Source organism: Lemur catta (genome assembly GCF_020740605.2).
Source record: "Lemur catta isolate mLemCat1 chromosome 10 unlocalized genomic scaffold, mLemCat1.pri SUPER_10_unloc_6, whole genome shotgun sequence".
Classification (NCBI taxonomy): domain Eukaryota; kingdom Metazoa; phylum Chordata; class Mammalia; order Primates; family Lemuridae; genus Lemur; species Lemur catta.
The window spans coordinates 455,504-470,370 of record NW_025423737.1 but is presented as its reverse complement, the minus strand read 5'-3'; the positions used below and the strand labels follow the sequence as shown (position 1 = coordinate 470,370).

General features: G+C 44.7%; 1 pseudogene; it reads left to right on the top strand.

The window, feature by feature from the left end:
• Nucleotides 1-307: 307 nt before the first annotated feature.
• Nucleotides 308-1,159, top strand: LOC123629154 (annotated as a pseudogene).
• The last annotated feature ends 13,708 nt before the right edge of the window (nucleotides 1,160-14,867 follow it).

The window sequence follows — 14,867 nt, the reverse complement described above, 5'->3', positions numbered from 1 at the left end:
TAGTGATAAGGTTGGTCTCTGCATCCTGAAGCCTATGATGCCTTTCGGTAGAGAAAACTCTACTGAGTCCCAGGTAACTTGGTATTTCTCCGAGCTGGCACCGGAGCCTTGGAAAATGGGATTGTTTTCCGTATTATTTCACCATCCTTTCACCACTGTTTCAAGAACGGGAGCACTTTTTAAGCGTTACCATAAGAATCCTTCTTTGGAGATGAGACATTTTTCTGGGTGGCAAGTGCAGGGCCTCTGTCAATCCTGGGTTTGTTGGTCTAGCGCCAGACATGAGAAGTGCGCCTTTGTGTGAGAGGCCGGCTCCTTTCTCATCAGAGAGAGTGAAACCAGCAAAGGTGCCTTCTCCCTGTCCGTGAAGGATGTCACCGCCCAGGGTGAAATATTCAAGCACTATAAGATCCGCTCCCTGGAGGAATGGGGCTGCTACATCTCTCTCCAAGTCACCTTTCCCTCGCTCCAGGCCCTGGTGCAGCACTACTGCAAGAAAGGGGATGGTTTGTGCCAGAGGCTGATCATGCCCTGCGTCAGCCTTGCTCCTCATAACCCCTGGGCCCAGGACAAGTGGGAGATCCCCCGGCAGTCTCTCAGGCTGGTCAGGAAACTCGGATCAGGGCAGTTTGGTGAAGTCTGGATGGGCTACTACAGAAACAATGTGAAGGTGGCCATCAAGACCTTGAATGAGGGAAGGATGTCTCCGGAAGCCTTCCTGGGTGAGTCGAACCTGATGAAGGCTCTGTAGCATGAGAGGCTGGTCTGGCTCTACACCATGGTCCCCAAGGAGCCCATCTATATTGTCACCGAGTATGTGGCCAGAGGGTGCCTGCTGGATTTCCTGAAGACAGACGACAGTGGCAGACTGTCCCTCCCGAGACTGATCGACATGTCAGCCCAGATCACCGAAGGGATGGCGTACATCAAGCACATGAATTCTATCCACCGCTACCTATGGGCGGCCGACATCCTGGTGTCTGAGACCTTGTGTTGCAAAATCGCTGACTTCGGTTTGGCCAGGATCATCGACAGTGAATACACTGCCCAGGAGGGTGAGCAGAGCCCCACAACTGCAGGGGAGACCTTGGGCCTTACCTCCCCGACTCCCCAAAGCCTCTTGACATTACATGGTATGGCCCCATGTGCAAAGACCTGAGAGCACTGTGGTTTCTACAATTCTAGACCAGCATTTCCCTAACTGTGTTCAGCAGAGTAGTAATGCCCCCAGACCTCCCACTGAGGAATGGCTTTAGGATAAGGTCAGTTTGGAGAAACTGCAGTTCATCACCCTTCCTGCCTTGGAGATTCCCAATGCACAGCAGCATAAAGGCACTGAGAAGTCCTGCATCAAAGCAACAATTCACATTCACCTCACCTAGTGTCTCCTGAACTAGTTTCAGCCCCCAATACTATTTCCACCTGGGTCCTATTAATCTCCTACAGAACTAGGCTTTCACAGAGCACACTTTGGGAAACACAGCTCAAACGCGTGAGCAGCAAACCTTACACCTGAATTAGGGTCTGCACAGAACTCTCAGTTTTCTCTGCTAATATAACTGAGGTACAAGTTGACTTCACAAGAGGATCCGAGGGATCAAATACATTTGCCTGTGAGCCAGTGAGATTCGCCGAGCATATGAATCAGCCATGCAAAAGGGTAGATGCGGCTGGTTCCCTGGGGAACTTCAGGCTGGCTGGGCCACTGAGAGAGCCGGGCAAGGGGAGGGAGTGCCACTCGAGCCCTGTGCTCTCCTGGGAACGCCGACCAGGCCCACCGCTGTCACAGGGCCTCATGGGGAATCAGGATGCAAGTCCATCTTCATCGTGATTCTAGGCGGTCCAGGAACACACACACAAAAAAAAAAGACTGAAAAAGGATCCAAACTTTTCATCATTCCTTTCAGAATCATTTGATTCATCAGCTAGGAATGGCGATTGCTTCTCCAGACCAATCGAAGGGTAGGCCAAAGTAACTCCATCTTTCCAAGAGGTATGCGGCACAACCTTTGAAATAACTGCTAGGTTGAGAACTATTTGGTATTTTTCCATAGCACTTTTCACCATAATTGTCATAAGGTTGGTCTCTGCATCCTTAAGCATAAGAAAGTTTTCACAGACATAAGTATGCTGAGGCCCAGTAAACTTGGCATTTCCAATAGTTGCTACTAGAGACTATAAAGAAAGTGTTCTTTTAAGTATTACTCCATTGTGGTTTCACCATTATTTTCAGAACCAGAGCAGGTTTCATGCATTAGCATAAGAATCCTTCCTGCTAGTTGAGATTTCTGTGTGGGGTGTAAGTGCGGGGCTTCTGTCAGCCCTGTGTTTGATTTGTTTACCTCCAGAGTTGGTAAGTGCATATTTGCGTGAGATGGGAAAGCTGTGGATCGTGCTTCAGATTTCATCCTGACACTTTTGAAATAACCACTATGTTGGTAATTATGTGCCGTTTCCATAGCGTTTTTCACCGTAATAGTGATAAGGTTGGTCTCTGCATCCTTAAGCCTATGATGCCTTTCGCAGAGAAAACTCTACTGAGGCCCAGGTAACTTGGTATTTCCCAGAGCTGGCACCAGAGCCTTTGAAGATACGATTGTTTTCAGTATTATTTCACTATCCTTTCACCACTGTTTCAAGAACGGGAGCACTATTCAACCGTTAGGATAAGAATCCGTCTTTAGAGATGAGATATTTTTCTGGGGTGGCAAGTGCAGGGCCTCTGTCAGTCCTGGGTTTGTTGGACTAGCGCCAGACAGGGGAAGTGCGCCTTTGTGTGAGAGGTGAATAGTGTGGATCCTCTTTCAGTTTAAAGTGTCAGGTTGAAGTCAGAAGCACAATCCACACTGTTCCCATCACACACAAATATGCACTTACCAACTCTGGAGGTAAAGAAATCAAACACAGGGCTGACAGAAGCCCCGCACTTACACCCCACACAGAAATCTCAACTACGAGGAAGGATTCTTTTGCTAATGGATGAAATCTGCTCTGGTTGTGGAAATAATAGTGAAACCACAGTGGAAGAAGGACTTGCATCCTGATTCCCCATGAGGCCCTGTGACAGTGGTGGGCCTGGTCGGAGTTCCCAGGAGAGCACAGGGCTCGAGTGGCACTCCCTCCCCTTGCCCGGCTCTCTCAGTGGCCCAGCCAGCCTGAAGTTCCCCAGGGAACCAGCCACATCTACCCTTTTGCATGGCTGATTCATATGCTCAGCGAACTTGCTTGCTTGCAGGGAAATGTATTTGACACCTCAGATCCTCTTGTAAAAGTGAATTTGTACCTCAGTTATATTAGCAGAGAAAACTGAGAGTTCTGTGCAGACCCTAATTCAGGTGTAGGGTTTGCTGCTCGCACATTTGAGCTGTGTTTCCCAAAGTGTGCTCTGTGAAAGCCTAGTTCTGCGGGAGACTAATAGGACCCAGGTGGAAATAGTATTGGGGGCTGAAACTAGTTAAGGAGACACCAGTCTAAAGACTGAAACAGGATCCACACTTTTCACTGTTCTTCTCAGAATCATTTGATTCATCAGCGAGGAATGGCGATTCCTTCTCCAGACCAATCGAAGGCTAGGCCAAAGTAACTCCAGATTTCCAAGAGGTGTGTGGCAAAACTTTTGAAATAACTGCTAGGTTGAGACTACTTGGTATTTTTTGGTAGCACTTCTCACCATAATTGTCATAAGGTTGGTCTCTGCATCCTGAAGCATACGATAGTTTTCAAGGACAAAAGTATGCTAAGGCCCAGTAAACTTGGCATTTCCAATAGCTGGTAATAGAGACTATAAAAAAGTGTTCTTTTAAGTATTATTTCACTGCGGTTTCACTATTACTTTCAGAACCAGAGCAGGTTTCTCCCATTAGCATAAGAATCCTGCCTGGTAGTTGAGATTTCTGTGTGGGTTGTAAGTGCCCGGCCTCTGTGAGCCCTGTGTTTGATTTGTTTACCTCCAAAGTTGGTAAGTGCATATTTGCATATGATGGGAACAGTGTGGATCGTGCTTCTGATTTCATCCTGACACTTTTCAAATAACCAGTATGTTGGTAATTATGTGCCATTTCCATAGCATTTTTAACCGTAATAGTGATAAGGTTGGTCTCTGCATCCTTAAGCCTATGATGCTTTTCGCAGAGAAAACTCTACTGGGGCCCAGGTAAGTTGGTGTTTCCCATACCTGGCACCAGAGCCTTTGAAGATACGATTGTTATCAGTATTATTTGACCATCCTTTCACCACTGTTTCAAGAACGGGAGTACTTTTCAAGTGTTAGCATAAGAATCCTTCTTTGGAGATGAGAGATTTTTCTGGGTGGCAAGTGCAGGGCCTCTGTCAGTCCTGGATTTGTTGGACTAGCGCCAGACATGAGAAGTGCGCCTTTGTGTGAGAGGTGAATAGTGCGGATCCTGTTTCAGAACTTGTAACTGTTCTTCTCAGAATCATTTGATTCATCAGTTAGGAATGACGATGCCTTCTCCAGACCAATCGAAGGCTAGGCCAAAGTAACTCGATCTTTACAAAAGGTGTGTGGCAAAACTTTTGAAATAACCGCTAGGTTGAGAACTATTTGGTGTTTTTTCGTAGCACATTTCACCATAATTTTCATAAGATTGTTCTCTTCATCCTTAAGAATAACGATGTTTTCACAGACAGAAGTATGCTGAGGCCCAGTAAACTTGGCATTTCCAACAGTTGGTACTAGAGACTATAAAGAAAGTGTTCTTTTAAGTATTATTGCACTGTGGTTTCACCATTATTTTCAGAACCAGAGCAGGTTTAGCCAATTGGCGTAAGAATCCTTCCTCGTAGTAGAGATTTCTGTGTGGGGTGTAAGTGCGAGGCTTCCGTTAGCCCTGTTTTTGGTTTGTTTACCTCCAGAGTTGGTAAGTGCATATTTGCCTGAAATGGGAAAAGGGTCGATCTTGCTTCAGATTTCATTCGGACACGTTTGAAATAAGCAGTATGTTGGTAATTATTTGCCATTTCCATAGCGTTTTTCACAGTAATAGTGATAAGGTTGGTCTCTGCATACCTAAGCCTACATTGTTTTTCACAGAGAAAACTCTACTGAGGCCCAGGTAACTTGGTATTTTTCAAACCTTGTACCAGAGCCTTTGAAGATACGATTGTTTTCAGTATTATTTCACCATCCTTTCACCACTGTTTCAACAACAGGAGCACTTTTTAAGCGTTAGCATAGGAAATCTTCTTTGGAGATGAGAATTTTTCTTTTTGGGGTGGCAAGTGCAGGGCCTCTGTCAGTCCTGGGTTTGTTGGACTAGCGCCAGACATGAGAAGTGCGCCTTTTTGTGAGAGGTGAATAGTGCGAATCCTGTTTCAGTCTAAAAGACTGAAACAGGATCCGCACTTTTAACTGTTCTTTTCAGAATCATTTGATTCATCAGCTAGGAATGGGGATTCCTTCTCCAGACCAATCGAAGGCTAGGCCAAAGTAACTCGATCTTTCCAAGGGGTGTGTGGCACAACGTTTGAAATAACCGCTAGGTTGAGAACTATTTCGTTATTTTTTCGTAGCACTTTTCACCATAATTGTCATAAGGTTGTTCTCCGCATCCTTAAGAAATCAGTAGTTTTCACAGAGAGAAGCATGCTGAGGCCCAGTAAACTTGGCATTTCCAATAGTTGGTACTAGAGACTATAAAGAAAGTGTTCTTTTAAGTATTATTCCATTGTGGTTTCACCATTATTTTCAGAACCTGAGCAGGTTTTATGCATTAGCATAAGTATCCTTCCTCGTAATTTAGATTTCTGTGTGGGAATAACTGCGGGGCTTCTGTCAGGACTGTGTTTTATTTGTTTACCTCCAGAGTTGGTAAGTGCATATTTGCGTGAGATGGGAAAAGTGTGGGTCATGCTTCAGATTTCATCCTGACACTTTTGAAATCACCAGTATGTTGGTAATGTTTTGCTGTTTCCATAGCGTTTTTCAGCATAATAGTGGTTGGTCTCTGCATCGTTAAGCCTATGATGCTTTTCGCACAGGAAACTTTACTGAGGCCCAGGTAACTTGGTATTTCCGGTACCTTGCACCAGAGCCTTTGAAGATACAATTGTTTTCAGCATTATTTCACCATCCTTTCACCAGTATTTCAAGATTGGGAGCACTTTTCAACCGTTAGCATAAGAATCCTTGTTTGGAGATGAGATATTTTTCTCAGGTGACAAGTGCAGGGCCTCTGTCAGTCCTGGGTTTGTTGGACTAGCTGCACACATGACAAGTGTGCCTTTGTGTGTGGTGAATAGTGCGGATTCTGTTTCAGAACTTTTAACCGTTCTTTTGAGAATCATTTGATTCATCAGTTAGGAATGGCGATGCCTTCTCCAGACCAATCGAAGGGTAGGCCAAAGTAACTCGATCTTTCCAAGAGGTGTGTGGCACAACTTTTGAAATAACCACTAGGTTGAGAACTATTTGGTATTTTTTCCTAGCACTTTTCACCATAATTGTCATAAGGTTGATGTCTGCATCCTTAAGAATACAATAGATTTCCCAGACAAAAGATGCTGAGGCCCAGTAAACTTGGCATTTATAATTGTTGGTACTAGAGACTGTAAAGAAAGTGTTCTTTTAAGTATTATTTCACTGTGGTTTCACGATTACTTTCAGATCCAGAGCAGGTTTCACGCATTAGCATAAGAGGCCTTCCTGTTAGTTGAGATTTCGGTGTGGGATGTAAATGCCGGGCTTCTGTCAGCCCTGTGTTTGATTTGTTTACCTCTAGACTTGGTAAGTGCCTATTGGCGTGAGAAGGTAAAAGTGTGGATCATGCTTCAGATTTCATCCTGACACTTTTGAAGTAACCAGTATGTTGGGAATTATTTCCCTTATCCATAGCGCTTTGTACCGTAATAGTGATAAGGTTAGTCTCCGCATCCTTAAGCCTATGATGCTTTTTGCAGAGAAAACTCTACTGAGGGCCAGGTAACTTAGTATTTCCCATACCTGGCACCAGAGTCTTTGAAGATACGATAGTTTTCAGTATTATTTCACAATCCTTTCACCATAGTTTCAAGAATGGGAGCACCTTTCAACCATTAGCATAAGCATCCTTCATTGTAGATGAAATAATTTTCTGGGTTGGCAAGTGCAGGGCCTCTGTCAGTCCTGGATTTGTTGGACTAGCGGCAGACATGAGAAGTGCGCCTGTGTGTGAGAGTTGAACAGTGTCTAAAGATTGAAACAGGATCCGCACTTTTCACCGTTCCTTTCAGAATCATTTGATTCATCAGCTAGGAAGGGCGATTCCTTCTCCAGACCAATCTAAAGTTGGTCAAAGTAACTCGATATTTCCAAGAGGTGTGTGGCACAACTATTGAAATAACCGCTAGGTTGAGAATTACTTGTATTTTTCCATAGCACTTTTCACCATAATTGTTATAAGGTTGGTGTCTGCATCCTTAAGTATACGATAGTTTACACAGACAAAAGTATGCTGAGGCCCACTAAACTTGGCATTTCCAATAGTTGGTACTAGAGTCTATGAAGAAAGTGTTCTTTTAAGTTGTATTCCACTGTGGTTTCACCATTATTTTCATAACCAGAGCTGGTTTCTCGCATTAGCGTAAGAATTTTTCCTCCTAGTTGAGATTTCTGTGTGGGGTGTAAGTGCGGGGCTTCTGTCAGCCCTGTGTTTGATATTTTACCTCTAGACTTGGTAAGTGCATATTTGCGTGAGAGGGGAAAAGTGTGGGTTATGCTTCAGATTTCATCCTGACACTTTTGAAATAACCAGTATGTTGGTAATTATTTCCCATTTCCATATCAATTTGCACCGTAATAGTGGTTGGTCTCTGCATCCTTAAGCCTATGACGCTTTTTGCAGAGAAAACTCTACTGAGGCCTAGGGCACATGGTATTTCCAATACCTGGCACCAGAGCCTTTGAAGATACGATTGTTTTCAGTATTATTTCATCATCCTTTGACCACTGTTTCAAGAACGGGAGCACTTTTCAACCATCAGGCTAAGAATCCTTCTTTGGAGATGAGATATTTTTTCTGGGGTGGCAAGTGCAGAGCCTCTGCCGGTCATGGGTTTGTTTGATTAGCGCCAAAAATGTGAAGTGTGCCTTTGTGTGAGAGGTGGATAGTGCGGATCCTGTTTCAAAACTTTTAAATGTTCTTTTCAGAATCATTGATTCATCAGCTACGAATGGCAATTCCTTCTCCAGACCAATGGAGGGCTAGGACGAAGTAACTCGATCTTTCCAAGAGGTATGTGGCACAACTTTTAAATAACTGCTAGGTTGAGAACTATTTGGTACTTTTTCGTACCACTTTTCACCATAATTGTCATAAAGTTGGTCTTTGCATCCTTAAGCCTATGATGCTTTTCGCATAGAAAATTCTACTAAGGCCCAGGTAACTTGGTATTTCCCATACCTGGCAACAGAGCCTTTGAAGATACGATTGTTTTCAGTATGATTTCACCATCCTTTCAGCACTGTTTCAAGAATGGGAGCACTTTTCAACCATTAGCATAAGAATCCTTTTTGGAGATGAGATATTTTACTGGGGTGGCAAGTGCAGGGCCTCTTTGAGTCCTGGGTTTTTTGGACTAGCGCCAAACATGAGAAGTGCGCCTTTGTGGGACAGGTGAATAGTGCGGATCCTGTTTCAGTCTAAAGACTGAAACAGGATCCGCACTTTTCACCGTTCCTTTCAGAATCATTTGATTCATCAGCTAGGAATGGCGATTGCTTCTCCAGACCAATCGAAGGCTAGGCCAAAGTAACTCGATCTTTCCAAGAGTTGTGTCACAATTTTGAAACAACTGCTAGGTGGAGAACTATTTGGCATTTTATCGTAGCACTTTTCCCCGTAATTGTCATAAGGTTGGTCTATGCATCCTTAAGCATACGAGAATGTTCACAGACGAAAGCAGGCTGTGGAACAGTAAACTTGGCATTTCCAATAGTTGGTCCTAGAGACTACCAAGAATGTGTTCTTTTATGTATTATTCCACTGTGGTTTCACCATTGTTTTCAGAACACGATCAGGTTTCTCGCATTCTCATAAGAGTCCTCCCTGGTAGTTGAGATTCCTGGGTAGGGTGTAAGGGCGAGGCTTCTGTCAGGCCTGCATTTGATAAGTTTACCTCCAAAGTTGGTAAGTGCATATTTGCGTGGGATGGGAAAAGTGTGGATCTTGCTTCAGATTTCATCCTGACACTTTGAAATGACCAGTGTGTTGGTAATTATTGGCCATTTCCATGGCGTTTGGCACTGCAATAGTCATGAGGTCGGTCTCTGCATCCTGAAGCCTATGATGCTTTTTGCAGAGAAACCTCTGCTGAGGCCCAGGTAACTTGCTATTTCCCATAGCTGGCACAGGAGCCTTGGAAGATAGGATTGCCTTCAGTATTATTTCACCATCCTTTCACCACTGTTTCAAGAACGGGAGCCCTTTTCAACCGTTAGTGGAAGAATCCTTCTTTGGAGATGAGATATTTTTCTGGGGTGGCAAGTGCAAGGCCTCTGTCAGTCCTGGGTTTGTTGGACTAGCGCCAGACATGAGAAGTGCGCCTTTGTGGGACAGGTGAATAGTGCGGATCCTGTTTCAGTCTAAAGACTGAAACAGGATCCGCACTTTTCACCGTTCCTTTCAGAATCATTTGATTCATCAGCAAGGAATGGCGATTGCTTCACCAGACCAATCGAAGGCTAGGCCAAAGTAACTCGATCTTTCCAAGAGGTGTCTGGCCCAACTTTTGAAAGAACCGCTACCTGGAGAACTATTTGGTATTTTTCCGAAGCACTTTTCACCGTAATTGTCATAAGGTTGGTCTCTGCATCCTTAAGCATACCAGAGTCTTCACAGACGAAACAGGCTGAGGCCCAGTAATCTTGGCATTTCTAATAGTTGGTCCTAGAGACTACCAAGAAAGTGTTCTTTTAAGTATTATTCCGTTGTGGTTTCAGCATTATTTTCAGAACCCGAGCAGGGTTATCGCAATAGCAAAGAATGCTGCCTGGTAGTTGAGATTTCTGGGTGGGGTGTAAGCACTGGGCTTCTGTAGGCCCTGCCTTTGTTTGTTTACCTCCATTGTTGGTAAGTGCATAATTGCGTGAGATGGGAAAAGTGTGGATCGTACTTCAGATTTCATCCTGACACTTTGAAATGACCAGTGTGTTGGTAATTATTTGCCATTTCCATGGCGTTTGGCACCGTAATAGTCATGAGGTCGGTCTCTGCATCCTGAAGCCTATGATGCTTTTTGCAGAGAAACCTGTGCTGAGGCCCAGGTAACTTGCTATTTCCCATAGCTGGCACAGGAGCCTTGGAAGATAGGGTTGTTTTCAGTATTATTTCACCATCCTTTCACCACTGTTTCAAGAACGGGAGCCCGTTCCAAACGTTAGCGGAAGAATCCTTCTTTGGAGATGAGATATTTTTTCTGGGGTGGCAAGTGCAGGGCCTCTGTCAGTCCTGGGTTTGTTGGAGTAGCGCCAGACATGAGAAGAGCGCCTTTGTGGGACAGGTGAATAGTGAGGATCCTGTTTCAGTCTAAAGACTGAAACAGGATCCGCACTTTTCACCGTTCCTTTCAGAATCATTTGATTCATCAGCTAGGAATGGCGATTGCTTCACCAGACCAATCGAAGGCTAGGCCAAAGTAACTCGATGTTTTCAAGAGGTTTGTGGCCCAACTTTTGAAAGAACCGCTAAGTGGAGAACTATTTGGTATTTTTCCGAAGCACTTTTCACCGTAATTGTCATAAGGTTGGTCTCTGCATCCTTAAGCATACGAGAGTTTTCACAGACGAAACAGGCTGAGACCCAGTAATGTTGGCATTTCCAATAGTTGTTCCTAGAGACTACCAAGAAAGTGTTCTTTTAAGCATTATTCCGTTGTGGTTTCAGCATTATTTTCGGAACCCGAGCAGGGTTCTCGCATTAGCAAAGAATGCTGCCTGGTAGTTGAGATTTCTGGGTGGGGTGTAAGCGCGTGGCTTCTGTAGGCCCTGCCTTTGTTTGTTTACCTCCATTGTTGGTAAGTGCATAATTGCGTGAGATGGGAAAAGTGTGCATCGTGCTTCAGATTTCATCCTGACACTTTGAAATGACCAGTGTGTTGGTAATTATTTGCCATTTCCATGGCGTTTGGCACCGTAATAGTCATGAGGTCGGTCTCTGCATCCTGAAGCCTATGATGCTTTTTGCAGAGAAACCTCTGCTGAGGCCCAGGTAACTTGCTATTTCCCATAGCAGGAACAGGAGCCTTGGAAGATAGGATTGTTTTCAGTAATATTTCACCATCCTTTCACCGCTTTTTCAAGAACGGGAGCCCTTTTCAACCGTTAGCGGAAGAATCCTTCTTTGGAGATGAGATATTTTTCTGGAGTGGCAAGTGCAGGGCCTCTGGCAGTCCTGGGTTTGTTGGACTAGCGCCAGACACGAGAAGTGTGCCTTTGTCGGACAGGTGAATAGTGCGGATCCTGTTTCAGTCTAAAGACTGAAACAGGATCCGCACTTTTCACCGTTCCTTTCAGACTCATTTGATTCATCAGCTAGGAATGGCGATTGCTTCTCCAGACCAATCGAAGGCTAGGCCAAAGTAACTCGATCTTTCCAAGAGGTGTGTGGCCTAACTTTTGAAAGAACCGCTAAGTGGAGAACTATTTGGTATTTTTCCGAAGCACTTTTCACCGTAATTGTCATAAGGCTGGTCTCTGCATCCTTAAGCATACCAGAGTCTTCACAGACGAAACAGGCTGAGGCCCAGTAATGTTGGCATTTCCTATAGTTGGTCCTAGAGACTACCAAGAAAGTGTTATTTTAAGTATTATTCCGTTGTGGTTTCAGCATTATTTTCAGAACCCGAGCAGGGTTCTCGCATTAGCATAAGAATCCTGCCAGGTAGTTGAGATTTCTGGGTGGGGTGTAAGTGCGGGGCTTCTGTAGGCCCTGCCTTTGATTTGTTTACATCCAGATTTCTTAATTGCATAATTGCGTGACATGGGAAAAGTGTGGATCGTGCTTCAGATTTCATCCTGACACTTTGAAATGACCAGTGTGTTGGTAATTATTTGCCATTTCCATGGCGTTTGGCACCGTAATAGTCATGACGTCGGTCTCTGCATCCTGAAGCCTATGATGCTTTTTGCAGAGAAACCTCTGCTGAGGCCCAGGTAACTTGCTATTTCCCATAGCAGGACCAGGAGCCTTGGAAGATAGGAATGTTTTCAGTAATATTTCACCATCCTTTCACCGCTGTTTCAAGAACGGGAGCCCTTTCCAACCGTTAGCGGAAGAATCCTTCTTTGGAGATGAGATATTTTTCTGGGGTGGCAAGTGCAGGGCCTCTGGCAGTCCTGGGTTTGTTGGACTAGCGCCAGACATGAGAAGTGCGCCTTTGTGGGACAGGTGAATAGTGCGGATCCTGTTTCAGTCTAAAGACTGAAACAGGATCCGCACTTTTCACCGTTCCTTTCAGAATCATTTGATTCATCAGCTAGGAATGGCGATTGCTTCTCCAGACCAATCGAAGGCTAGGCCAAAGTAACTCGATCTTTCCAAGAGGTGTGTGGCCCAACTTTTGAAAGAACCGCTAAGTGGAGAACTATTTGGTATTTTTCCGAAGCACTTTTCACCGTAATTGTCATAAGGCTGGTCTCTGCATCCTTAAGCATACCAGAGTCTTCACAGACGAAACAGGCTGAGGCCCAGTAATCTTGGCATTTCCAATAGTTGGTCCTAGAGACTACCAAGAATGTGTTCTTTTAAGTATTATTCCGTTGTGGTTTCAGCATTATTTTCAGAACCCGAGCAGGGTTCTCGCATTAGCATAAGAATCCTGCCTGGTAGTGGAGATTTCTGGGTGGGGTGTAAGCGCGGGGCTTCTGTAGGCCCTGCCTTTGATTTGTTTACCTCCAGAGTTGGAAAGTGCATATTTGCGTGAGATGGGAAAAGTGTGGATCGTGCTTCAGATTTCATCCTGACACTTTGAAATGACCAGTGTGTTGGTAATTATTTGCCATTTCCATGGCGTTTGGCACCGTAATAGTCATGAGGTCGGTCTCTGCATCCTGAAGCCTATGATGCTTTTTGCAGAGAAACCTCTGCTGAGGCCCAGGTAACTTGCTATTTCCCATAGCTGGCACAGGATCCTTGGAAGATAGGATTGTTTTCAGTAATATTTCACCATCCTTTCACCACTGTTTCAAGAACGGGAGCCCTTTTCAACCGTTAGTGGAAGAATCCTTCTTTGGAGATGAGATATTTTTCTGGGGTGGCAAGTGCAGGGCCTCTGGCAGTCCTGGGTTTGTTGGACTAGCGCCAGACATGAGAAGTGCGCCTTTGTGGGACAGGTGAATAGTGCGGATCCTGTTTCAGTCTAAAGACTGAAACAGGATCCGCACTTTTCACCGTTCCTTTCAGAATCATTTGATTCATCAGCTAGGAATTGCGATTGCTTCTCCAGACCAATCGAAGGCTAGGCCAAAGTAACTCGATCTTTCCAAGAGGTGTGTGGCCCAACTTTTGAAAGAACCGCTAAGTGGAGAACTATTTGGTATTTTTCCGAAGCACTTTTCACCGTAATTGTCATAAGGCTGGTCTCTGCATCCTTAAGCATACCAGAGTCTTCACAGAGGAAACAGGCTGAGGCCCAGTAATCTTGGCATTTCCAATAGTTGGTCCTAGAGACTACCAAGAAAGTGTTCTTTTAAGTATTATTCCGTTGTGGTTTCAGCATTATTTTCAGAACCCGAGCAGTGTTCTCGCATTAGCATAAGAATCCTGCCTGGTAGTTGAGATTTCTGGATGGGGTGTAAGCGCGGGGCTTCTGTAGGCCCTGCCTTTGATTTGTTTACATCCAGATTTCTTAATTGCATAATTGCGTGAGATGGGAAAAGTGTGGATCGTGCTTCAGATTTCATCCTGACACTTCGAAATGACCAGTGTGTTGGTAATTATTTGCCATTTCCATGGCGTTTGGCACCGTAATAGTCATGAGGTCGGTCTCTGCATCCTGAAGCCTATGATGCTTTTTGCAGAGAAACCTCTGCTGAGGCCCAGGTAACTTGCTATTTCCCATAGCTGGCACAGGATCCTTGGAAGATAGGATTGTTTTCAGTAATATTTCACCATCCTTTCACCGCTGTTTCAAGAACGGGAGCCCTTTTCAGCCGTTAGTGGAAGAATCCTTCTTTGGAGATGAGATAATTTTCTGGGGTGGCAAGTGCAGGGCCTCTGTAAGTCCTGGGTTTGTTGGACTAGCGCCAAACATGAGAAGTGCGCCTTTGTGGGACAGGTGAATAGTGCGGATCCTGTTTCAGTCTAAAGACTGAAACAGGATCCGCACTATTCACCGTTCCTTTCAGAATCATTTGATTCATCAGCTAGGAATGGGGATTCCTTCTCCAGACCAATCGAAGGCTAGGCCAAAGTAACTCGATCTTTCCAAGAGTTGTGTCACAATTTTGAAACAACCGCTAGGTGGAGAACTATTTGGCATTTTATCGTAGCACTTTTCCCCGTAATTGTCATAAGGTTGGTCTATGCATCCTTAAGCATACGAGAATGTTCACAGACGAAAGCAGGCTGTGGAACAGTAAACTTGGCATTTCCAATAGTTGGTCCTAGAGACTACCAAGAATGTGTTCTTTTATGTATTATTCCACTGTGGTTTCACCATTGTTTTCAGAACACGATCAGGTTTCTCGCATTCTCATAAGAGTCCTCCCTGGTAGTTGAGATTCCTGGGTAGGGTGTAAGGGCGAGGCTTCTGTCAGGCCTGCATTTGATAAGTTTACCTCCAAAGTTGGTAAGTGCATATTTGCGTGGGATGGGAAAAGTGTGGATCTTGCTTCAGATTTCATCCTGACACTTTGAAATGACAAGTGTGTT